The sequence below is a fragment of the Drosophila tropicalis genome, unplaced genomic scaffold, assembly GCF_018151085.1.
Source record: "Drosophila tropicalis isolate 14030-0801.00 unplaced genomic scaffold, ASM1815108v1 contig_905, whole genome shotgun sequence".
In the NCBI taxonomy this organism is placed as follows: domain Eukaryota; kingdom Metazoa; phylum Arthropoda; class Insecta; order Diptera; family Drosophilidae; genus Drosophila; species Drosophila tropicalis.
In genome coordinates this window covers 1,414,521-1,441,536 of record NW_027173405.1, presented here as the reverse complement: position 1 = coordinate 1,441,536, position 27,016 = coordinate 1,414,521, and the positions used below count along the sequence as shown (strand labels likewise).

Below are 27,016 nucleotides of genomic sequence, written 5' to 3'. Positions count from 1 at the left end.
CCCAGGAATCACATAAAACTGTTTTTCTTAAAAAGTATAACAGCTAGAGACATCAAATTTAGTTTGTATACCCGTTTAGTTAGCGCGCAGAAATTAATTGTTCAAACTTTTTGCCACGCCCCCTTACGCCCCCAGGAATCACATAAAACTGTTTTTCTTAAAAAGTATAATAGCTAGAGACATCAAATTTGGTATGCAGACTAGTTTAATAGACGCGCAGAAACTGGCTATTTAAAAATTTTGCCACGCCCACTTCCGCCCCGCAACTTAAACAAAACTGATTTTATCAAAAACAAACAAAGCTAAAGTCACCAAATTTAGTATGTATACTGGCTTAGTATGCGCGCAGAGTATATATATTTTCATATTAGGACACGCCCACTTCCGCCTCCATAATTAAGAAAAAACCGATTTCCTCCTGTATTTTTTTGACTATCGCATTCATTCGGCAAACTAATTAATCTTATCTATTTCTACAAAACTACCAAATTTTATTGAAATCGGACTAGAAACATGCAAAATATGCGTATGAACGTATTTTACTAAGCGGTAAACAAGGCCAGAATTGGCCGTTGGCTAGTGGCGGCGCTAGAGTGCTCGTGTGTTCGTAGAGTGAGCGAGATAGCACATAGTATAAGACATGTAAAAACAATTTAATAGACAAACATTTGGTTTTTGAAATATTTGTTTCACCTGGTGTATGTTATATCCAAGTCGACGAGTCGACTTACTTGCTTCATTTCTATTGTGTATTTGTCCACGCGATTCGTGCCGTGCGTTATACGGCTGCACCCCTCGGTCGGTCGGGTGGGAGGTGGGCAGTTATCTGCTTGGGCTCGCGCGTAACAGGCTATGTCCTGGTGTCGTAGGGGCCACTTGAACGTACTGCGCATAGTATCGTCAACGTCCGCTAAAATGTAAAATGTAATTATTTTATATTTCGTATGAATTTAATATTGTATTTTATAACTCTATTTAAATGAACTATTACTCCGTTTATTTTATTTTTTCTTGTTATAATTTGTATCTATTTTACAGTTTAACTATACTATACTAACTATCTTATAGGGCCCTTTGTATCTAATATCAAGCTTATGTTCTGATTCATTTCTTACTATTACTAGATCTCTTATCGATTATTCTACTGTATTTGTTTTCTTACTACCTTGTGTTTTTCTACTAATATTTGAGCTCTTTTACGTGTACATTGTAATCTATATTGAACTTCTTTTTCGTAAGCTTCAATCTTGTTGAGTGGATCTATCTCATTGAATGTCATAAAACTATAGGGGATAGGAATTTTTACAAAAATTAATTGTAGCAATAAGTATAATATTTAAGCCATGCATTCCAATCCATTTGAAGAAATGTACATTCTAAAATATTCATTGAATATTTGTGGAAGTGAGTTTGTACAGGAATTCTTACTAAGTATTTTGTTAAGTCGCCATCTGTGACCGCAAATTCGTACCCGTCTTCCGTTTTTGGAAGAGGTTCTATTGTGTCAATTAACACAACATCAAACGCATTTTGAGGTTTTGGTGTTACAATTATAGGTTGCTTTGTTTGTCGTTGTGATTTATTTAGCTGGCAATGCTTGCAATTTTTATATTGGACAATATCTTTGCGCATATTTTTCCAGCGGGCATGATTTTGTAATTTTGCTAAAAATCGCAATAATCCTGGATGGCCACCCCAGATGGGATCATCGTGATATTTAAGCATTATTGCAAGCTTTTCGTCGTTATTAATAATTTTTTTTTTTTTATTTTGGATCCTATATTTTTTAAGGCTGTAATGCTGCAGCTGTTCATTAAATTGTCGTCTAGAGACAATTGGTACCTTCTCAGACCAGTGCTATCAGCTACTCTTTCAAGCTGAAAAAAATTTATCTAAATGGATTCTTTCATTAATAGCATGGTCAAATTATTTTCTTCCCCAGAATTATTTTTATTTTATCGAATTTTTAACAAATTCGAGAACGATTCTCGGCTTCTTTTGACTGAAGCGTTTCAGTCAAAGCTAACTCTGTACTATGTGACGAATTTTTAATTTATGCCAGTCGAAACTGGTTGCTTGCTTTGTACTTTACCTTGTAATTAAGTGGTTGCTCGTAGGATATTTTGGGCCTGAAGCTGGATTGATTCTATATCTTTGAAATTTATACGAGACAATGCATATGCTGCGTAGTTTTCTTTTCCTGAGTTTTGAGGATGGAAAATAGAAAATAGAAATAAATTAAAATAGAAAATAGGTATGATAGTAGACGATGGTCGCTTTTTACTAAAAAGTTGTTTCCATATACATACATACGTATGGTCTAAAATATGTAATAGCCCAGTGTATAAGTTCTTGTTCAATTGTTGATTTATTGCTCTCGCGTTTAATAAACGAGCGGGATGCAAATGCTATTGGTAACTGCTGATTGCCATATTCTTGACTGAGCATTGCTCGACAAGCGAATTTACTAGCATCGGTAGTGATGCAAAATTTAGTACTGTAGTACTGGTTGATTAATTAGTGCTGTTTTTAGATGCTGGAACGCAATAGCACATTCATCAGTCCAAATGAATTGGACATTCTCTTAACATAAATTTGTCAATACGCGTCCGTGTTGGGCAAAGTTTGGTACAAAATTTAACAAATCTTTTTACTTCATTTGGATCTTTTGGAACTTGCTATCGTCAAAAACATCAGTCAAATTTTTGAACATATGTTTTTCAGAACAGCCTAATACAACTAAATCATCCACATTTAAAAAAGCTTGGGATGGTTGTAGTCCGGAGAAAACTAAGGTCATCATTCTGTTGGGCTGTTTTTATACTGTATGGTAATCTATAAAATCGATTTGAATCTTTATCTGTAAATAAGGATGTAAAGTCCCTAGATTCTTTATCAAATTCAATTTGGTGAAAACCTGAAGTAAGGTCAAGACAGGAAAAATATATGGCTGTGCCTAATTGATCAAGAATATCATCTATTCTTTAATTTTTTATTTAAGCTTCTGTGATCCACCACTATCCACGCCATCTTTTATTATTTGTCCCCGGAAGAGATTTCTTTGGTACTAACAGTATTGGACTGTTGTATTCGGATGCTGAAGGTTCTATTACGTCATCACTAATAAATTTGTCAATATGTTTGGAAATTTCTATTTTATGTGTGTGTGGGATTCTATAATTTTCATCTGATTTAAGTCTTAATTTTTGTTTTTAGAAATTACTAGATACCCGGTGAACTTTGTTCCGCCTTAATAATGACAATAAATAAGCAGATTGTGTTTTTTTTTTTTTATTGTTCTTCTAGAGCTAAATGATATAGTGGTCCGATCCTTATGGTTTTCATACTTTATTTTTTCCGGGTAATAAAAACCCCCGAAAAAAATTTCAGCCCGATAGATCTTAAGACGGCTGAGTAAAACGCGTACGCACAGACGAACGGACAGACGGACATGGCTATATCAACTCAGCTTCTCATGCTGATCAAGAATATATACATATACTTTATGGGGTCGGAAACGTCTCCTTCTGTGCGTTACAAACATCTGATTAATTTTATAATGCCCTCTGCAAGGGTATAAAAATTAAATAACTACATTAATCATTCATTATTATTTCTGTATTTAGTACATACATAGAAAACACGGCAAACGTTGTTTTGCCATATAAATAATTTTCTAGTGACTTCTAGTTCTAGCTGGGTCATATCGAAATGCAATACGATGGTATTGCGATCTAGTCTTATCTGTGCGCGGGATTCAGCTACCCTTCCCCTATGCAAATTACTTCTTTCCAAGCGAAGCATTTGAATTGGTGCAGACCGCGACTCTCTTGCTCGGAAACGCTCATGCTCAAGCCTGGCTGAACGCCATGCTAACCACTTTGCCCTGAACCAGAGGAGGAAACCAATTTCAACAAATCAGTAACAAACCCAACACTTAATGATGATATTGAAAGCGATACACCAGCATCTGAAAAACCACCCCCGGTCTTTATCTCTTATGTCAGAGATATTAATGGGTTGCTCGAATACCTCAAGTCGCATATAGACACCGCTGACTTTACTTTTAAGTCCCAACGAGACGGACACATTCGTGTCATGGTAAAAAAAAGTGAAAAACTACAGGGATTTAGTTAAATTATTAAACAAAGATAAAAAAGAGTACAATACATTTCAGCTCAAGCAGGAAAGGGCATTTAGGGTTGTAGCCAAAAACCTTCATCACACTACACAACCTTAAACAAAAAAAAAAAACTTTCACTCGTTGCAGAGGACGGACGTGTTTTTTTTGCGCTTATCAATTTTTATTTTTTTCTCGCGATTAAATACTTTTACAAATTTCTTAAATTCATTATCGGTTTAATTAATAATAATTTCAACATCCGAATTTTATTTTCATTTCGCGAATTCTCGCTGTCGCTTTTGTTTAAATTTAAATAAAATCAAAACTTACAACAATACTTGCATTAGCGGTGTTGTTGTTTTGCTTATCTCTTTTGCGTTTGTGTCTTTACCGTTTTAACTAACTCTCGCGCTCTTGCGTACAAATTGTTGTTGCATGTGTTCAATTTGACGCGCTCTCCCGCTCTTTCCTATTCTTGATTGATTTGCGCTCTCGTCTTTTGCCTACCCGCGGCTCTGTGATACGTGTTTTTGTTTTTGTGCTTTCATCTCTTTTTATTCTCAAGTTGTGAAGGCTTACTCTGCACATTAACCCTTGTGTCAGAACTGGTCAGTATATTCTTATACACAGAATTTTAACCCTTAGAATTTTTATTTTTTATTTTTTGTATTTCCTTTTTTAATTTAATTAAACTTTTTGATAAAATGGTTGTCTGCTCAAAAAATAATTGCATAGTTGCCACTAATGCGGTTGACTCCCATGATTATATTCTGTGTTGGTTGTGTGACAATGCGGTTCACGTTAAGTGTGCAGGTTACACAGGCAGAATAAAGGAGTCTATTGCTAAAGGTGGTGGCTTAAAATATGGATGTGATGCTTGCCGAGAGGTCGAGAATGAGATGCGCTCTTTCATGAGGCGGACTAGAGATAGTTTTGACACTTTAAGGGCAGGTTTTAATAAACTCCAAGCGGAGTTTACTGCGGTGGAGACTCAGTTCAGAAGTTTATCGCTTATGAATGAGTCTCCGAAACGTAAAAGGACCAGTCCTTGGGGTGTTTCTGCATCTGTAGACCAGCCAGCGTCTCTTATCGTCCCCGACCGGTCTCATGCACCGTCCACTCCTAATGTACAGCAATTGATTTCGTTTAAGAGCCCGGTTGTGAATGCTATTAGTAAGGAATTACCGGTATCACCTGGGAATGATCTCTTAAAAACGATGCCTATTGTAGTGTCCGATGTGTCCGGGCAATTACCCATTCCAATGGAAATTGCCGTTAGTTCTAAAAGTATCAAGGGCCCCGTAAACAAGTTGACTGCTGCAGTGGGTGACTTGTCCAACGTTACTGCTGCGGCTGACGCTTCGGGACCGCGGCCTCTCGTTGGCATACCACCAAAGAAACATATATTTGTTTCTAGGCTAGACCCTGTTGTCACATCTGATGATGTAATAGCCTATATTCGGAAGATAGTTAACGTCTCGAATATTGCGGTGGAGAAGTTTAAATTTTCTTACTCTCGGGACATTTCGTCCTTTAAAATTAGTGTTTCTGCCAATATCTTCGACACTATATGTCGAGAAGATTTTTGGCCAAAACATATACTAGTTAAGGAATATACTGTGAAAAAGAAAAATCGGCAACCGATTCGCTTGCCAACAACAACAACTAATACCATTCCTGCCACATCAGCATCTGCTGGTGTGTCAAAAAAACTAGCTTCGTCCCTTAACCTGGGTTACCAGAACGTTAGAGGGCTGAAATCTAAACTTTCTAATCTCTATGTAGATAGTCTTTCTTTTGAACATAACATTCTAGCTTTTACAGAGACGTGGCTAAAACCTGATATTGCTGATGCATCGGTTTTTTCCACAAACTTTTCTATATTCAGACGTGACCGGATTTCTCGTATAGGTGGTGGCGTTCTGATAGCTGTTGATGCTGCTTTATCATCTGAAATGATTCAATTTTCTAGTACCCAGGAGATTGAGTTTGTCGGTGTTAAAGTAAATTTTAAATCTTTTAATGCTTTCATTACTTGTTCCTATATTCCACCATTGTCAGACATGGTGGTATATTTAAATCATTTAGAGGCAATTCAGTTTGTCTCCTCTTTAGTTTCCAGTCAAGACTTGCTCATAGTTGTAGGTGATTTTAATTTACCCGCTTTAGCATGGTCACTAACAGATGAATCTACCACGTTGCTGCCCTCTTTGTCACATGACTTTATTGATGGCCTTCTAGGCTTATCTTTATCCCAAGTCAATCCCGTCTTAAATTCTAATAGAAAATCGTTAGATCTTATTTTTGTATTGGATTCTTCTTATTGTGAGGTTTCTAGGATCGAACCATTTGTTCTTCCAGAAGACAAATTTCATCCTACATTAAATTTAAAAATTGATTTGCCCTTGCTTTCACCATTACTTGGTTTAAATGAGTTACCTCTAACTAGGTGCTTTCGTAAGACTGACTTTGCCAGCCTTAATGAAAACATTGCTACTACCGATTGGTCTTATCTGTACAATTGTAGAGATATGAACTCAGCTGTTCGTTTTTTCTATGATACTCTGAATTCACTCTTTGATATTTGTGTGCCTCTTGGTAGGCTGGAGCGGCTTAACAAACCTCCCTGGTTCTCTCGTGAGTTATCCAATTTGAAAAATGTGAAGACACGATATTATAAGAAGTTTCAAAAAACACGTCGTTCATCAGATTATGCTCTGTATACAGTCGCTCGTTCAAAATTCATGATGCTTAATACACAATGCTATAAGAATTATCTTCAGCGGTGTAAGCTTCAGTTTTCTTCTGACCCTAAACAATTTTATAACTTTGTTAATTCTAAACATAAGACCTCTGTGCACCCATCTTTTTTGTCTTTTCAAAATAAAAAAGCAAGCACTGATCAGGCAATTGCCGATATGTTTGCGAGTTTTTTTCAAAACAACTTATTCCTCAACGGAATATCGAGCAAGTCCGTATCCTTATCATTTAAAAAAGGCTAATTGCATTTTCAATCCAGTGATTGATGAAAGTTCTATTCTTAGCGAACTTAAATTAGTTAAACCTGTTTATTCTCCGGGGCCAGATGGTCTTCCTGGATGCGTACTCAGGTTCTGTGCAAACGCATTATGTAAACCCATTTTAAAATTGTTTCTATTGTCTGTCGAATCTTCCTCTTTTCCATCTATTTGGAAGGAGTCGTATATCATTCCTCTGCATAAAAATGGCAAAAAGTCCGAAGCCTCTAACTATAGGGGTATCTCAAAATTGTCCGCTATTCCGAAAGCTTTTGAGAAAATTATAACTTCTCAATTGCAACATTTTTGCAGCTCTATTATTTCGCCATCCCAACATGGGTTTGTGAAACGTAGATCTACAACCACTAACCTTTTAGAATTTACATCAGTAATTATCAAGGGGTTTAAAAATGGTAAACAAACTGATGTAATATATACTGACTTTAGCAAAGCCTTTGATTCCGTTAATCATACCCTATTACTTTCTAAGCTGAGCGACATTGGGTTTCCACCCCTTTTCCTATCTTGGGTTCGTGAATATTTAACAAATAGAAAACAGAAGGTACTTTTTAAGTCTTCTTTTTCCGCTTCCATTCCTGTGACTTCTGGTGTACCTCAAGGTAGTCATCTTGGCCCTCTGCTCTTCACACTATTCATTAACGATCTTCCATCAGTCATTGTTCATTCGCGTGTGCTTATGTATGCTGACGATGTCAAGATTTGTCTCACTCATAAAGATACAGATTCATTTAGTCGGCTACAAGCTGATCTTAAAAACTTTCAATCCTGGTGCCAGTTTAATCTACTAAATCTTAACACTACCAAATGTAAGGTAATGACTTTTTTCCGTAACTCTCTCCAACTGGTCACTTATTTTCTAAACAATAGCCCTTTAGAACGTTTAAATAATATAAATGATTTGGGCGTACTTATGGACCATAAGTTAAATTTTAACACCCACATTTCCACCACGGTCGCAAAGGCCATGAGTGTCCTGGGTTTCATTAAAAGATGGTCAAAAGAATTTGATGACCCCTATACAACTAAAGTTCTTTTTACTTCGCTTGTCCGTCCTATTTTAGAGTATGGATCTTGCATTTGGTCACCTCAATATGAGTCGCACCAGATTAGACTTGAATCCGTTCAAAAGCAGTTTTTGCTATTTGCTCTTCGTGGCTTAAGCTGGGATCGCAATGTCAATTTGCCTTCGTAATCTAGTAGACTTCTCTTGATTAACCTTCCGTCCCTAACTAACCGTAGAATTATGCTTGGTGTCATTTTTATGCACAAGCTCCTAATTGGTGATATCGACTCGCCTGAGTTATTAGCTCAGGTGAATCTGTCGGTACCATGTAGACGGAGTAGACATCCTTTGATACCTTTATCCCTTAGTCGTTGTTCTTCTAACTATGCTATGCATGAACCTTTTAGGGTCCTCTGCTCTGATTACAACCTTCTATTCCCTGTAATCAGCTCAGAGTTTTCTATTAATATGCTTAAAACATCTATCCTATCCCATTTAGTTAATAGATAGCTATAGTATTATTTGTTTGTCTGTTTTTTCTATTGTGTATTTGTCCACGCGATTCGTGCCGTGCGTTATACGGCTGCACCCCTCGGTCGGTCGGGTGGGAGGTGGGCAGTTATCTGCTTGGGCTCGCGCGTAAAAAAAAAAAAAAAAAAAAAAAAAAAAATAAAGCACGAGCTAGAGTTGCAAGGGCATTTAGTCAGGGGTGTTTACAACATTAAAAGCCTTATCACGAAGGAGCCATTGCCAATGTTCTTCATAGACCTGGAGCCAAACAAAAACAACGCTAAAATCTACAATATTAAACATATAAATAATGCCATAGTTACAATAGAACCACCAAAGAAAATTAGAGACATGATTCAATGCCACCGATGCCAAGAATACGGGCACGCTAAATCTTATTGCGATAAAAGTTTTAGGTGCGTTAAATGTGCTGAAAATCATCCAAGCATCAACTGTCCCTTTGCTAACCACCTATATTCAGTTTCTAAGCCAAACCCAGAAAATGATCCTGATACTGTAAATGAGGTACACCGATTTTTAGCTTTTCCATGTCAGATGAGCCTGCCAATAAGTCAAACGACATTTACAGGAGTCGTAGAGGAAATAAAAAGGACAAATAAGAAAAAAATCCCCCGGATATGACAAAATATGTGAAAGTACAATAAAAAATCTTCCGCCGAAATGCATCCGAATGCTGACGTACATCTATAATGCTATGCTTAGACTAGAATACTTTCCAACTCAGTGGAAATGTGCTGAAGTCATTATGATCCCTAAGCCCAATAAGCCGGAAGAATGCACATCGTCATACCGTCCCATAAGCTTGCTGGTGATATTCTCTAAAGTATTTGAACGCATACTTTTAAGAAGAATATTACCTGTACTGGACGAACTAAACATCATACCTGAACATCAGTTCGGGTTTAGAAGAGGGCACAGCACGATCGAGAAATGCCACCGCAATACGAACGCAATTACTAATGCACTGGAATGCATTTGACAAAGTCTGGCATGAAAGCCTACTCTACAAAATTAAAAAGTGGCTACCTGCACCATACTTTCTAATTCTTAAATCATATTTGAAAAACAGAGCATTTTATGTCCATGAACGTGGGGAATCGTCTAGCATAAACACTGCTAATGCCGGTGTCCCCCCAAGGGAGCGTTTTAGGCCCAGTTTTGTACACTATTTTCACTGCTGATCTACCTTCCACTAACGCTGTTGAAATAGCAACATATGCTGACGATACTGCAGTCATCGCTACGAGCAGTAACATACTTGATGCGTCAAACATAATTCAAGAGGAGCTTAGACTTATTGAAGTTTGGCTTCAAAAGTGGAGAATAGTGGTAAATGCTCAGAAATCATTTCATGTCACATTTTCGCTGAGACCTGGAGTGTGACCCCCAGTGTCGTTGAATGGCTCTATCATCCCACATAGCGAATCGGTGAAATATTTGGGAGTTCACTTGGATCGACGACTTACTTGGAAGCAGCATATCAAGGCAAAGCATAAACAGCTAAAAGAAAAGACCAGGAAAATGTACTGGTTACTCGGACCTCGATCTCAGTTAAGCCTTGAAAACAAAATACTGCTATGCAAGGCTGTTCTTAAGCCAGTATGGACTTATGCGCTGCAGCCAGCAAATCAAACATAGAAATTCTGCAGAAATATCAGTCTATGACCATCAGATCAATAACAGGCGCTTATCGATGATCAACGCAGATATCCATAAAGATCTCCAAACACGGACGAGGTGAAATCGTATACAAGTAGATATATCAATAGGCTACATGTCCATGAAAACGCTTTAGCATTAACTCTATTAGATACCTCTGTCACAACAAGACGACTAAAATGAACTCATGTCCTAGACCTACCATACAGAGAAACAAATAGGTAGTTATTAATATGTAAATTTGTAAATATATGGATTGAGTTCACTGGAGCTTAAACCATCCGGCTATTCTTACCTACTTATTTTTAGTCAATTTGTTTATTGCCTAGGCAGATCGCAAATAAAATATAAAGAAAAAAAAAAAAATTTATATAAAAATTTGCTAGACATTGATGCTTAACGATAATACATATATTATGAGATAAGTTGGGGAGAAAATTTAATAAAAAAAACCCTTGAATATACATTTAGATAAAACTTACGACTAAAACTATAAATTATGCTAGAATAAACATGTATTTTCAAAATTATTGTGGAGACGTTCGAGTCTCACCGCCACTAGTTCAACATTTGATCTATGGTGCAGTTCGCTTGTGGAAAAATGCCAGGACAGATTATGAATCATTTTAAGTAATTTGTTTTGTGTGACTTGAAGTTTTTTAACATGACAGTTCGCGGTATCAGCCCAGACCGGTGCTCTGTAGAATGGTACAGTTTAAAGTATTGATCTGAATAGTTACATTTTGTTCATTAAGCTCAGTTTGGAGTTTCTACTTATAAACGGGTAAAGAGTAACTCGCTCTCTTTAGAGAGGAGATTCATTTTGTGCCTGATTTGACGCGCATGTTCATTTAAGGTTAATTTCTTGTCTAATATAACTCCAAAGTACTTAACATGTTGTTCCCACTTTACATCCACTTGCTTAAATCTGATATGAGTTACTGGTATGTAAATTGCTTTGCGTTTTCTTGTCTGAGTTTTTTCGCTATTTACTTGTATATTCCATTTATGAAAAAATGAGACAAGTGTATCAAATGCTTGGCTAAGGTTTGTTGTAACTTCGGAACCCAGGCTACCAGAAGATAATATAGCAGTGTCATTCGCAATGATTGATTCAGTGCAGCCGATTGGAATCGGAATGTCTGAAGTAAATATCTTATATAGAATCCGTGACAGGCGAGAGCCTTGTGGACATCCAGCACCTATAGCAATTTCCCGAGACATAGAACTGCCTATATGCACTTTAAAGGAATTGACATCGCATTTAACTTCAATAACAGACCATCGTGCCAGACTGAATCAAAACTGCGTTAATCTCCAGCAGAATCATGACAGTGGACTTGGCTCTTTGAAAGTTTGATCTGACGATATTATTGATTCTAACAAGGGGCTGAATCGTGTTATGTTCCTGACGAAAACCAAATTGCTCAGGACGTAATATTTTATTGTCCTCAATAAATAAATTGAATTTACTCTTAATAACTTTTTCTAGCATTTTACTAGTTGAAGACAACAGACTAATTGGACGATAGGAAGAAGGGTGTTCAGCAGGTTTGTTGCTCTTTTTGATGGCGATTACTTTTGCAGCTTTCCAATCTTTTGGGAAATACCAGAGTCGTAGGCATTCGTTTATAATTTTTGTTAGATAATCTATCCCCTTCTTTAGGCATATATTTTCTATGTTAGACCCGCTGCTTTTTTCTTTGTGTTTTGATGAGACAAAATTTCAGCATGTTTCATAAAATACGTTTCGGATGGGCTTGGAGAGCATGAGTTCAAGTAATCGACGAAGTTTTTCAGCTCAGCCATGGTCGATGGATTACTGGATTACTATAATTGCCACGCCTCCACCATTCGATTCCATTTTATTGTTACAAAGTTTAAGCTGTGTATACACACTTAAATTTGTATGACAAACAAATCAGTTCCGTCAAACACGTGGAAAATAAAACCTGTTCTATTTTCGTCAAACGCGCACTTCAAACACGAAAATTACTGCAAACAACACTATCCACGTTCAAAATTTGCTTCAAACACGACACGTTTGTCATACAAATTTGAGTGTGGATATACACCTTAACCTATTAGGGGTCTTATTAAATTTTTAAAATTCTTATCTAATCCTACTCAAATACTTCTTCTTAATGCATCTAACAAGCAGGAAGCAAAACAACAATTATGATAAGAGAAATGGTTATGAATTATGACATTCGCAATTGAATTCCTGAACATTTCCGACTTCTGATATATTATTCTTTTTTGAAATAGAATTTGAACGCATATGGCTTCACTAGCCATACTCTAGCAGGCCTCGCAATTATCGCTTCCGCTTTACAATATTTATTATTTTCAATTTTTTTAATTTATGCATCGCAGTGTTTTTTTTTTAATAATTAAAAATATTGTTGTAATCACTATGTTGCGCTGTAATAATTGGAATCTGTTTATATGGTGTGGTAGAACTTGAGTTTTTGTTCTTTCCCTTTTTTTTCAGCTTGCTCAATATGGTCAAAATCTTTTTGTAACACTTTTGTTGCTTCCCAAAGTAATGGTGGGTTGGTGGCAAATAATAGTTTAAAAATTCCCGCCTTACTTTTTTGTAGCCGTACTCTTAAGCCGATTCTGCCGGATTTTTTCTTTTGAACACTACTAATTGACCTCTACTCACTCAGATTTTTTTCCAATATCTTGTCGTATACTCGTTTCGTTGATGCTACTGCCAGTTGTTATAACAGTTGATGCTGCTGCCAGTTGTCATAGCTGTGGATGCTTTCTACTTTCCGTGAAGCTTGGCAAGAATGTCCACGGGAAACTCATGACTAGCCCTCAGTTCAGTTTCGTTGTGATGTAGCAGTTTCTCGCCTATTCGCTTGCCACATTCACGGTCGCTATTTTACGTGAAGCGATAATTAAAGTGAAACGTCTTATTTGTTTCAGGGTTTGCTTCTCTTTATTCAATATCAAACATAGGCTAAGTACATAGAATATTCAATCAAGTTCTGCCGTTAAGAACGTCGGCAAAGAGGGAGTATGAGTAAAAAACTAAAACTACCGATATTTGGGTTTTAGAATATGATATTTTGAACTTATTTAAGAGTACAAAGTATACAGTCAAAGACAATGAAGTCAAATTTACAATCAATATTACAAAGTCAAACAGTAGAGAGTAACGTCGGTAAAAAACACTCTGGAACTAAAATGGTTGCTAATTGGCAAAATGACTTATGCCCCCCACCAGGGCCCCCCTAGTCTACGCCTCCTAATAGTTCGCTCGAACAACGTACACACTAAATTCTAACAAAAAAGATTTAAAACTATATTTATTCCACTGTCCAAAAACCACAAAAGATTTTGAGCGCACGCAATTCATCGAAACATAGTATTTAGTAGGGGGCCTTACAATACATAAGGCGCGCAAAATTTATTCGAGCGTATGCTTATATAAACCCAAAGGTTTATGTATTTGTCAGAAACTAAAGTGCAATATAATATGTATATAATGTAAATTAATCCTGCAAATATGAGAATTAGTACATTATGTATAAAGGAGGCAGAATAGAACTTTTACTGACAAATGTCCATACCTTTTTGTATAAGAATAAACATAGTGTTCCTTTGAAATGGCTTCACCAAATAAGATTGATCAAAGAAATATACAAAAGCATAAAGACAAAAATAAGTCATAAAGATTCATATAACAATTATTGCTTAATTCCAAACAAAACATGCATCCACACTCTGTGGAAAACACGTAAGATTGTAACAGCGGCGCGGTATCAAGTAGAATAGAACATTAGAATAAGCATTTTTAAGAACAATTGTCGCCTCCCACGGTCTAAGAGTTAATTTATATACACAACAATTTTGTAAATGAAGATCGTTTTTTTAGTTGCGGTGCTAAATTCCCCTTCACTTGTTATCTAAGTCAGTAAAAGATCTGACTAAGTGTTGTATACAATTTTTTTTTTTATTAAACTTCAATATTTAATGCTGACCTAACATAAAGTTAAGTAGAATCCGAGGTTAAAAATCCGCGGCACAATGATATGTACATACGTTATGTTGCACACTCGGTTGCAACGATTCTGTCCTGAATTTGGGGTCCTATTTGATATTTCTACCTTTGCAAAGGGTATTATAAAATTGGTCAGATGTTTGTAACGTTTCCGACCTCATAAAGTATATATAAATATCTGGTTTTCCCAAAGAGGAAAAAAAAGATATTGTGAGTTAAAAGCAACGTACTTTATTATTTGAATGAAAACTTAAAACTGAGTTACAAAAATGTCTCATGGTTATATTTATAGGCTAAATTTGTGAGCCCTTTAGTGGCGTGATTGATATTGATGCGATTTGATTGGCCCGAATTTAAATGCTGAATTAGCGTACTCACGCTTTTGTTTATAATTTGGGACTCAATTTTTTCAATAATTGGGGTTTCAAAGTTTTCTGTGGAAGCTGTATTGTCATTTGATCGAAAATGCTTAATAATTAATTTTTGTGGCATTGTCTTCAACTTATATATTAAGTATGTAATCAAACTTATTATAGTGAGTCCAAAAGTGGTTAATGTAATAGTTTGAAATACAGTATAATTTTTGGTGTGTTCGTTAATTATATCTTTTGTTTGGATAAAGGAAATAGGTTCTAGCCTGGTTATATTGTTTGTTACATAAATGCTTTGGCTATAGTCAAGCAATGAATTTATTATTGATATTTCGTTTAATTGTAAGGCACAATCGTAAATTTTTATTATATTATTGCCTTCTATTATTAAGTCGTTTTTTACGAAATTTTGATTAAGCTTAGTTTTTGGTAAGTTCCATGTTACAATTATGTTTGGTTCAATGTAATTAGTTTGAAAATTCTTATATGTTTTAGTATATTTGCAAGTTGTTGGGATTTGATTTAAAATGCCTATTATACATTCATTAGTTTCTACATGTTTTGTATTTTTTAGTGTTTTAGTGTATTTACAAGTGGTTGGGACTTGATTTAAAATGCCTATTATACACTCATTAGTTTCTATTTGTTTTGTATTTTTAATAAACAAATTGTTGTTGTCAAAATAGTATTTTTCGTATGAATTCTCTGTTAAAATATTTGTATTTTCTTCTGGATAAGGAAGTATCTCAAAGATAGGGGTTTTTTATACCATTGCAAAAAGGGTATATTAATTTTGGTCAGAAGTGTGGCATAGAACGAAGCATCTCCGACCATACAAAGTATATATATTCTTGATCAGCACGACAAGACGAGTTCAAATAGTCATGTCCGTCCGTCCGTCTGGATCAACGCAACCTCCTCCTAGACCGTAAGAGCTAAAGAGAAATTTTGAAATTTTGCACGTGGGCTTGTATATACTGCAGGGGTTGTATATCTCGGATTTAGCCGGATCGGACCACTATATCATATAGCTCCCATACAAATCCCAAAGTCACGAAAAGTGACTTTTCTCAATAACTTCGTTAATTTCCGTGCTATTATCGTGAAACTTAATTAATAATAAGAGTTTATTACGCCTGTAAACTACTGTGCCAAATTTGCCGATTGCTTTCAAATTAAACATTTGTTAGTGTTATATATCTGTTAATGACTGTGCCGAATTTGAAAAGGATCGGGTGACTATATCAAATAGCTCCCATAGGAACAATCGGTGGAAAACAGTGACTTTGATCAATATCTTCGTTATTTCCTATAATTGTATGCCTTTTTAGATAAAAAGTTCTTCCACATTGATGGCTAATAGGTAAGGAAAGAGTTACCAAAAAAGTTGCAACGGTATACAAACTTTGACGCGGCCCTCCGGCCCTCTGGTTATTTCTTGGGGAATGTTTGAAATGATAAGTATCTCGTTTGAATTTGGTTTAAGCCACCTTCCACCTGGAAGTTTTTGTGTTCAATAGTTTTTCCGAATTAACATGACTTAAGTGATTATGTTTTAAAAGTTTTGTGTTGAAAATTCCTAGTCTAGTGAGCTGCATGCCGCTGCATGCTGCATTTGTATGTCTTCAATGTATTCTGTGAAATGTTCAAAATTACAGATTAGAATTTCTAATCCTTCTAATTTTTCTTTTTCTTCCCTGAGGTTGCTTAATACTTCTAAGCCTTTATTAACAGTGCATTAAATTGTTATATGTAATGTCTATTAGAGTTAAATTCGCTTTTTAATAATGATATTCAAAGTTTGTCGGTAGATCCATGGTTCCTGTTTTCAATATTAAGTAACCGTTTGGTGCTTTTACTGGGCTTATGTCAATGGATTGTTTACATGTTGTTTTTAATGTTAAAATTAGCATAATGCACAAAAAAGTCATCTTGAGTTGTCGACCTGTAATTAATTAATTGTCGTATTTGCTTTTATTAACTTTCATTTTCTTCTTGAATTTTGATTTGTAGTGTGTGTCTTTTTGTCCTCTATTTCTTTCTTCAAAATGTTTCTCGTCTAACTGATTTATTTCTCCTTTCTTTTTGAATGGATTTGTCGTTTTTGACTTTACTAATGGTGCTTGTTTAAATCTAGTGTCGATTTCGAAGTCGTGTCTATCTTCATTTAAATTGTTTATTTGAGGTATTTTTTTTTGTTTGGGTATTATAGTCATGGGTTCCTGCATAGATAAGAATGTCCGCTGGTGTTCGGTTAGTTGTTTTATGTCTCGTTTAATGGTTGTATACGTAGAGAATTTTTTCAAATTTGATTAATTTATGGAAGCTTTCTACGTCTGAAATGCCGTTTTTACTTGATGTGATTTCTAACTTTACATTTTCTTCTTGTAGCCAATTTTTTATTTTTATTTCTATTGGTTTGAAATCGGGATATGCAAGTATAGGATCATTCATAAGGAGATATTTTAATTTTTCAAAGTATGAAATATAATTTGGTTCGTTTATGTTTATTTTAGCTCTTTTCTTTAATCCTAGAGTTAAAGGTTTTGCAATATGTGCAAAGTTGAGTATAAATTTATGGAAGAATCCGCATAATCCTAAGAATGATTTAACTTCTTTTGGAGTTTTAGGTATCGGAAATTTTTGAATTGCTTTGACTTTATCTGGGTTAGGTTTTATACCTTCTGTTGTTATTATATGACCAAGGAATGCTGTTTCCTTTTTCATAAATTCGCATTTGTCGAGTTTAAGATTAGCTTCTCTTAGTTTGTTAAATACTGTTTAAGAATAAACATCGTGTTCATCTGAAGCGGCTTCACCAAATTAGATGAACTAAAGAAAACATAATACAACTGTACTTTTGTCACAAACAAGTAATCTAGCATATGACTAGAATTACAATCAGCCACACACATTGTAGAAAAACACTTGTAATTAACCCAAAATATCACAACGGCAGGAGGTCATGTGGCCGAAGCCGTGCCCAAGATAATAATAATTTTCAACCCCCGATAACGTGGGATTTGAGTCTCATTAGAATAAGATATTTTAAGAACAATTGTTATCTTCTAGAGCCTAAGATTCCCTATATAAACTCCATACTTTTGTTAATAAAATGAGTTCATATTTTGAATTCAACGAATGAAGATTGGGTTATTTTCCTTCTCTCCGGAATCCCTATTCATTTTGGTCCTTCGAGCCGGATGGATCATTTTGGTCCTTCGAGAAAAAGGACCTCTTTAGTTTTCCCCCACCAGTGGTAAGAGACTCAGAGAGTGAATCAGCTCCTTAAGAGTTTGAGATCTAATGCAAGTGTAAATGCTTAGACCAGCTAAAGGTAGCAAAATAAAAAACTCTTGTTTTCCCCCACCAGTGGTAAGAGACAGAGTATAAAATTAAAGCAAAATATTGCCTAATAAATAAAAAGTGCGTGCGACCGAGTATATAAAAGCAGTTTGGCTAGTCGAGCAACTGCAACAATTTCGGCGGCGGTAAAAAAAAAAGAGAACAATATAAAGTTCGTGTGTGGCGTATTCAAAGCCCTAATATCGAAAAAAAAAAAAAGTGGCTGGCAGTGTATGTAGTTGCAAGTCGGCAACTACCAACAGCAGCAGAGCAACAAGATACATAGTTGCAAAGAAGAGACTGAAGAACGTGCAGTGCCAGTATAAGGAAATCTGGTGCGATATCCGGCACCGGTATCGCCTGAGCCCATAGGCCCTGGACAACAGCAGCTGAGCGACGAAACAGTAAAAAAATAAAACGGCGAACTCTACCCATTGGCGGACAAGCAGCAACGAACAGGATCATCAGATAAGATATAAATTAAAATAGTCATAAGTACTTACGTCAATCTACATATTTTATTATTATCATTATAAATTATATCGATATCCTATAAAACAAAAATGTTCACTAATAAGGCTGCAAAAGTGTTAGAGAAGCAGGCAGGGTTACATACCAGGCTAAGGCAGTTGGAAGCACTAGATCCTAGAAGCATAACTAACAAAGTTATAGAGGAAGTAAAAGAGATAAGGAATCAATGGATACCTAATAACAAAAAATTGATTGAGACTGCTCCAAATTTAGATCATGATTATTTCAGAAATAAAATACATGAAGAAGCATTAACGATAGTTGCCAAAATTATAGCCATAGGAGAGTCAGAAAAACCAGGCACTAGTAAGTCGGTGTGCGTTGAAGCGGAGGCAAACATGTCAGAGATAAGTTGATGATAGCATAGGAGAGTCGCGCGGGAATGCGACCTCCAGTAATGAAAACCCTAAGGTTAACCAGGAGATAATTATGGATAGAATCCGACAGCTCCAGGAATATTTGGAGGTAGTAGAGTTAATTCAACAGGCAATGGGACATGGACATTATATATTAATAAAATTACCTATTTGTGGGAGAAAGTACAGGCATGTCAAGTAATAACAAGTGATGCAAAATTAAAGAATATTATGGATGATTTACAATTTGATGTCCGAAATTCATTGTCAATGCTAGAAATGAAATTGAACAATAAAGAAAATTGTAATAGTGAGAATGTTACCGTGAGAGGCGAATTACCGGTGTTGCCAAAGATTCAGGTGCCCACATTTGCTGGAGAGGCTAGAGAATGGGACCTGTTTGTGGAGTTATTTACAGAATTAATTGAAAAAAGAGAAGATTTAAGTCTTGCTCTTAAATTTAATTATTTAAAATCCGCGTTAAAGGGCGAAGCAAGGAGCATGGTAGCTCATCTATTGTCAGGTTCAGCTGACAATTATAGTGCCGCTTGGGAACTGTTAACCAAGCGGTATGAAAATAATCGGAGGGTATTTTCCGAACAATTAAATCGGATCGTTGATTTACCGATGATCAACAATGAATCCGCAAATAGTGTAAAAGGAGTGATTGACATAATAAATGAATCAATACACTTAATTAAAATCAAAGCAAATTTGTCCGATGAAGTTGACGTAATACTCGCTCAACACATACTTCGGAAATTTGACAGAGAGACTCTACAGTTGTATGAGAGTCAGATTAGAAAAACAAGGCAAATACAATTGCTATCGGATGTCATGGAATTCTTGGAGCAAAGATATTACTCGCTAAGTGCCGTGAGAAAGGAAGAGAAAAAACCTTTACAACAAAAATCGTCGGTTGCAGGTTTCAATGATAGTTGTCCGATCTGCAAAGGCCCCTGGCATAACGCACTTCTGTGCTATAAGTTTAAAGCGCTAACATCTATAGAAAGGCTGGAAATAGCAAAAAAAGTACAATTGTGTACACGATGCTTGAAGCATTCAAGCAACAAGAGATGCAATAATGAAATGGTCTGCTCATTTTGCAGCAGAGGACACCATACGTTACTCCATTATGAAGAAAATCAGGAGAGCGTTAATACCTGTGTAACGGCACAACGAAAATTGTTGGCCACAGCCCTAATACAAGTTAAAAAAATAAATGGAGGGTTTGAAACATTAAGAGCTTTGGTTGATAGTGGATTATCTGAAGAAGCCGCTCAAATATTAAAGTTACGTAAAATTAAACAATATACAAAAATAAGTGGCGTGTCCTTAGTAAATGCCAAAAAATCAAAATATAAAGTAAAAATAGATGTAAAGACGCGAAATCCACGAGATAAACTACTTAAGGTTGAGGCAATTGTTTTGCCAAAGTTAATAAAAGCTCTTCCGTTAAAAATAGCAAACGTGGATATGTCAAAATGGCAATCCTACGTACTTGCTGATCCTACCTTTAATAAACCTGGTAGAGTTGACATGATAATAGGGGTAGACGTATATACCCAAATCTTAAAAGGGGGAGTTAGAAAGATAAATGGCCTACTAGGTCAAAATACTAAATTTGGTTGGATCGTCTCGGGATGCACCAAATCAAAAATGAATAAATCTGTAGTGGCACCAACAATAGATGTTACAGTTTCTAAAAAGCGTTGGCAGAAGAAAAAAGGTAAATGTGAAAATAAATACAACACAAGTCCAAACAAAATCAAAACAAAACAAGAAATAACCTTTCGGGCCCCGGCAGGACCTCACCTTAGAGGTAAGATAAAAGCTGAGGTAAAATAAATAAGTTTATGGCCCCCGGCAGGACCTCAGTTCGGAGGTAAAGTAAAATCTTTGGAAGAAAAAGTATATATCCCAGAGCCAGTACAAAATGAGAACACTCAGATGGCAATGGTTAAATTAAATAATGATTATCTAAAAAATAGTGTCAAAATAAAATCAGGTAACAAATTGTCCGATGCTCTATTACAAACATAGCTCGCAAATAACTGTTAACCGTTTCACACTGTCGCGAAATAAGTGTTCTTCACTGAGACTTTGAGCAAAAGGTCTGAGAGCAACCGATTGGATTGTTCGTAAATAAATTTTGCTCGCGCTCAGTCGAAGAGCACTTTTTTCTGTTCTCTTTTGCTCTGCTCATTCCGAGACCGTTTGCTTCTGAACGACGATTCAAAAAGTCTTTTGCGCATGTATGTGTGTATGTCAAGTTTCGTGGGTTTTATGCGTCAATTTGCTTTGTGAGTTTCGATTGAGCACAGTGATTTTAACAAAATGGGACGTGAAACTAATAAAAAAGTGCATCAATTTTTTCAAGAAGATCTAAAGTGAAATTTAATGTTGCAATTTTACACAACGTACCACTGTGCATCGAAAAGAAGACAAATAGTTGAAAAGACCGTTTGCGTTGAGTTTTTCAGTCAATCGGTCTTTTGGTGAGCCTCACTGTGTGAGCGTGAATCGTTTCACTCTTTACGCGCTGTTCACTCAAAGACCGATAAGCAAATTGCTCAACTGTTAGCGCTCAACCGAAAACCGAATCGAAAACAACCAAAGGGTCTTGCTCAGAGCGAGAGCGAGAAAGTATGATTTTTTTTCGGTTGTTCTCGCGAACAGAGCGTAAGGAAAAAAACGGTTAACAGTTATTTGCAAGCTATGATTACAAAAAGGGACAACATTTAATCCGATTAACCACTTAAAAGTCAAATACCAGCAAAGGCCATATTGGTTTAAGCCGAGAGGTAAAAGTAGTTGGTCTTTAAAGTCTCCACCATATAAAAAGGCTAGAAGTCAGCACAGTAATACACATCAGGAGTGGGTAGATATCCCGAAACAAAAATTGTTAGGCATCGGGCGATATTAGTAAACCAATTTGGAAAATCATACAAAATAATAGGAAGTCAGTTTATAAGAAGGATAACATTGATTTGCTAGGGTTAACTTCTCTCATGTAGCTCGTCATGCTTATTTACCAACAATTATCTTACTAATAATAATGTTAATAATAATAATTTGTTTAAGACAACTCAATAAAAATAAAATCCAAAACGTCACATTTGGCGGCCCTTTGCAGAATGTTTAAGAATAAACATCGTGTTCATCTGAAGCGGCTTCACCAAATTAGATGAACTAAAGAAAACATAATACAACTGTACTTTTGTCACAAACAAGTAATCTAGCATATGACTAGAATTACAATCAGCCACACACATTGTAGAAAAACACTTGTAATTAACCCAAAATATCACAACGGCAGGAGGTCATGTGGCCGAAGCCGTGCCCAAGATAATAATAATTTTCAACCCCCGATAACGTGGGATTTGAGTCTCATTAGAATAAGATATTTTAAGAACAATTGTTATCTTCTAGAGCCTAAGATTCCCTATATAAACTCCATACTTTTGTTAATAAAATGAGTTCATATTTTGAATTCAACGAATGAAGATTGGGTTATTTTCCGTCTCTCCGGAATCTCTATTCAAATACCTTTCTGAGTGATAGTATGTGTTCCTCCAATGAAGTGGAGTGCACAATGATGTCATCCAGATAAACAAAGGATTGAGGAGGATAAATAAGGACTTCCAAAAGATTATTCATGCATCTTTGGAATGTTGCCGGGGCATTTTTAAGACCAAATATCATACGTGTGTATTCGTAATGGCCATGTTAAGTTGAGAAAGCTGTTTTTGCAATAGATTCAGGATCCATTTGAATTTGATAAATTTAGCTAAATCAATGGTGGTGAAGTATTGGCATTTTCCCAGTTTGTCGAGAATTTCGTCCATGACTGGAATTGGAAATTTGTCACATATTGTGACTTCATTTAGATTTCGATAGTCAATGACTAATCTGAATTTTTGTTTGTTGGAAGCATCTCCTTTTTTTGGATCTATCCAAATGGGTGAACAGTAGGGGGAGTTCGATTTTCGACTTTGTCCAACAACCCTGTTCAATCGTTTCATTTATCTGTTTGTTGATTTCTATATCAAATGTTTGGAGATAATTGTATTTACGTTTATAAATTGGGTCTTCATGTTTTGTATAAACATAGTGCTTTATTGTACTCGTGAAAGTCAAATTTTCACCTTCGCGGTACTGAATGTCACTGAATTCGTACAAGACTTTGTTAAGTTTTTGAGTTTCTTCGTTGTTTAAATGGTCGAGTCTATACTCATTGCTTTCTATTATTTCATTTTCAATCGCAAAATTTGTTTCTGGGTCCCTTTCTGTGGGTGGGTCCAAAACTTCTATGTTTTGTTCTTCTTCTATTTCTTCAACATCTCTAAAATAAAATGTATAGTTTCCTAATTTTGCCTATTCTTCTTCATAATTTATTTGTGCTTTGCAGGCCTTTAGGAAAGTTCTGCCTATTAACATGTATTTATTTGAAAATTTATGGATATAAAATTTTTGTTCTGTTGGACAAAGTTTGCTGGGTGCAAGGAAAATAATTTCTTTTAGCTCTACTGCTCCTTCAATCATGTGAATTTTGGAATCTCCTAAATAGGTTTTGAAATTAAAAAAGTTTTCGGACTATGGTTAAATCGGATCTAGCTAACGTCATAAATAATCTATCGGGTAATTTTTTGTTTATTACATCTTTTATAGTGTTATTTAAAGCATTTGTATAAAGAATGGTGTTATTTGCATCGTTTTCTAGACTTAGTTTGTTTGTGATAATATAGGACTTATCTTTTAATTCTGTTACAAACTTACGAAGGTTTCCTGTATAGCTGGTGTTGTAGAGGCGTCGAAGAAGTTCCTCACAGGGGGTCTGCGTCTTCAACTCATTGATGAGGAGTGACCTTAGTTCCGGCCAGGTGTTGGCTTGTCCAATTTGTGAGAGCCGTTGTGCCTCTCCATTGAGCTGCATCTCGATTGCACTGAACAATATGTTATGTTGCCTTATATCATGGGTTAGATATAAGTGCATAATGAAATCTATCCTCCATTTTGTTTCTTCTTTTTGTTTGTTTTAGTGGTGTTTTGTTTTTTGATTTTCTGGGTTTTGGTGATGTTTTGTTTTTTTTTGATTTTCTGGGTTTTAGTGATGTTTTGTTTTGTTGATTTTCTGGGTTTTTTATGGTGTTATGTTTTGTTGATTTTCTGGATTTTTTGTGGTGTTTTGTTTTGTTAATTTTTTGAGTTTCAGGTATGTTTTGTTTTGATTTTTGGTTTTTTGTTCGCACACAAGTTGGCGTTTTTGTTCCTCAATTGGATTTAATGGTTGTAACACACAGTTAATATTTTCGCGCACAGTTGGCGTAAATATTTTTTTTTCACTGTTGAACACTTTTGAGCACTACCCGTAAGTTCTTAATGTCGGATCGGAGTTTTATAGTGATTATTCACTAATTCTATGTAACACACGGATAACAATCCTATGTGTCACACGGATAGAATAACAGTTCACTATAGTGATTATTCACTATTTCTATGTAACACACGGATAATAATTCTATGTGTAACACGGGTAGAATAACTAGTTCACTTTTACCGATCCTACCGACTGCGCCAAGTAAATATCTGGTTTTCCCAAAGAGGAAAAAAAGACATTGTGAGTTAAAAGCAACTTCATTATTTGAATGAAAACTTAAAACTGAGTTACAAAAATGTCTTATGGTTATATTTATAGGCTAAATTTGTGAGCCCTTTAGTGGTGTGATTGATATTGCTGCCATTTGATTTTCCCGAATTTAAATGCTGAATTAGCGTTCTCACGCTTTTGGTTGTTAGGGGGACAATTACACTGTGATAGTTTTTTTCAAAAAAAAAAAAAAAAAGACAGGGCAAAATTCGATGGTTTCGCCCTATTTCGGGTCCTGCGAATCGAACTGCATCATTAGTTTTTTAAGTTATCACGATGGTTTCATACAAAATTTTTTGCGGAAGTTTTTCATCAAAGTTGCCATTTTTTCGAAAAGGATGTTTTTTTCATTTGCTTCTAACTTCTAAAATATTCGTTTTTTTTACAAACTTTCTTTAGCAAAGTTTCTTAGAATTGAAAGAGCTACAAATGTTGGGAAGTTATCTAGCCTCTAAATCCGTCCGTTCCCGAGCATTGGGACAAAATGTAAAAAAAATCGAATCTTGACCAAATTTTTTTTATGTTTTCTTTCTCGTATTTTGCTAAAATTGATATTATTCCATTTGAAGCTTGATAATTATATGAGAACTTATTTTGCTCAATGACAGCAGAAGAGACAACAGACCTATCTAATTTACGATTTATAATATACCCACATAATCAAATTGAATTTTTTTTAGATATATTAGCAAAATTAAACTAACTGTAGTTCTTTAGTTTTTGAAAAATATTTATACCGTCGGTATAATAACTGCATATAAATTGTTTGACAACAATAGTAGTTGTCATTGGCTCAATCCAGATTGAGCCTGGATTGAGCACGGGGGAGGGGTGCATTTAAATCAATTTACTTAAAGTACTCCAGTACTTGATAATCCACTTTACTTGATAATGCATTATAAAAGTTATGTTAAGAGAAAAAATATGTTACCCCTTACAAACTTAAATACCTGTTACGCCCTTGATATTAGAAATATTTATTTCCCATGAGCTTTAACTACGTAAGCCTTTTATCGTTATTCTACTGATATCGGTACCCACCGATATATAAGAGCAAATATTACCTCTACTGATCGTGTAAGCATAGATGTTAATCGTAATTTTGACTTGCGAACAAGTCTCCCACAAAAATGAGTTTTGACATTCCAATGATTTAGATAGAGTCACAATGGCATCATACGGATAACTGCTACGCATGCCAGAATAAACTCGCAAAACTAAAGAACAGTTTTATAATCTATAAAAGTGTTCAATCGGCACAGTACCTCATTCGGAGTATATTACAATTACAAAGATGTCAAAGCCCAACAGAAAGGAATAATTCGCCAACATTTGTCACCGAACCTGAAGAGTTACTTTCAACGTATGATCCATCCCAAATCGATAAAACTTGTCAACATCTCTAGATATACCAAGCTCGATTATATACGATGGTAAGACAACTAAAATGGTCACAAAGGCAAGCGAACTCTTTAGCACATCATTTACGATCTGTTAACATTTTGTCTAAGGATGTAAAAGTGTACGGGTATAGGAAGAGACTTTTGGACTTTTTCGAAATTAACGGCAATAATACGTTTGCATACTGCAAAAATATCGTTGGGTTAATGGAACATATAAATTGCACTTACAAACTAAAGGAGTGGCGATTGTTTATCGATTCAATGAAACTAATTTTGGATTGTGTTCAGTATAGAAAACATCAATGGAAAATATGTACTGACCTAAAAGTTGTTGCTCTACTCACTGGCTTGCAAGCGGGTTATACGAAAAACATGTGCTTCATTTGTCATTGGGATACCAGATTATACCGACTGTATAACCGACTTTGTTAACATATCTAAAAAAAATTCAATTTGATTATGTGGTTATATTATAAATCGTAAATTAGATAGGTCTGTTGTCTCTTCTGCTGTCATTGAGCAAAATAAGTTCTCATATAATTATCAAGCTTCAAATGGAATAATATCAATTTTAGCAAAATACGAGAAAGAAAACATAAAAAAATTTGGTCAAGATTCGATTTTTTTTACATTTTGTCCCAATGCTCGGGAACGGACGGATTTAGAGGCTAGATAACTTCCCAACATTTGTAGCTCTTTCAATTCTAAGAAACTTTGCTAAAGAAAGTTTGTAAAGAAATCGAATATTTTAGAAGTTAGAAGCAAATGAAAAAAACATCCTTTTCGAAAAAATGGCAACTTTGATGAAAAACTTCCGCAAAAAATTTTGTATGAAACCATCGTGATAACTTAAAAAACTAATGATGCAGTTCGATTCGCAGGACCCCAAATAGGGTGCAACCATCGAATTTTGCCATGTCTTTTTTTCGACTATCACAGTGTTATTATTGCAAGTGTTTAATTATTTATGTTAATTATGAGTTAGCGTTCA

The 27,016-nt window shown here is 35.4% G+C and overlaps 1 protein-coding gene and 1 long non-coding RNA gene across 2 annotated transcripts in view; one reads left to right on the top strand and one right to left on the bottom strand.

The window, feature by feature from the left end:
* The window catches only part of LOC137586136 (calcineurin-binding protein cabin-1-like), a 1,431,569-nt gene that overhangs the window by 749,886 nt on the left and 654,667 nt on the right, over window positions 1-27,016 (top strand). The window lies entirely within an intron of this gene.
* Window positions 870-23,762, bottom strand: LOC137586133 (uncharacterized). The gene is made up of 3 exons (XR_011033697.1): window positions 23,752-23,762; window positions 2,093-2,200; window positions 870-910 (listed from the first exon to the last, which is right to left on the bottom strand). It is a non-coding gene; the product is annotated as an uncharacterized lncRNA (long non-coding RNA).